This window comes from Monopterus albus, unplaced genomic scaffold (assembly GCF_001952655.1).
Source record: "Monopterus albus unplaced genomic scaffold, M_albus_1.0 scaffold15317.1, whole genome shotgun sequence".
NCBI lineage: Eukaryota > Metazoa > Chordata > Actinopteri > Synbranchiformes > Synbranchidae > Monopterus > Monopterus albus.
The window spans coordinates 1-270 of NW_018143147.1; the positions used below are offsets into that span (position 1 = coordinate 1).

The 270-nt window shown below is 55.6% G+C and overlaps 1 long non-coding RNA gene across 1 annotated transcript; it reads right to left on the reverse strand.

Annotated features, from left to right (window-relative positions):
• On the reverse strand, window positions 1-258 carry LOC109954439 (uncharacterized). The gene is made up of 2 exons (XR_002274129.1): window positions 169-258; window positions 1-85 (listed from the first exon to the last, which is right to left on the reverse strand). It is a non-coding gene; the product is annotated as an uncharacterized LOC109954439 (long non-coding RNA).
• Window positions 259-270: the final 12 nt, after the last annotated feature.

Consider the following 270-nt stretch of genomic DNA (forward strand, 5'->3'; position numbering starts at 1 on the left):
CTCTGACTCGCCTCCTGAGAGCTGACACTTCGGCCTGCAGCGTCTCCACCAGATGTTCACTCTGCTCCATGTCTCTGCACACTTTCTGCCCAACACCAGACAGACAGAGACTGAGTGAAGCAGCAGGAAGTGAAAACCCACCGTGCAGACGGTCCCTCTGCTCCTCACCTGCAGCTCCGACTGCAGAGACTCATTCATCTTGTTCACTTCATTGACTTCCCTCAGCAGCCCGTTGGGCGAGAAGAACCTAGAGCTGTGGCATCAGAGGAT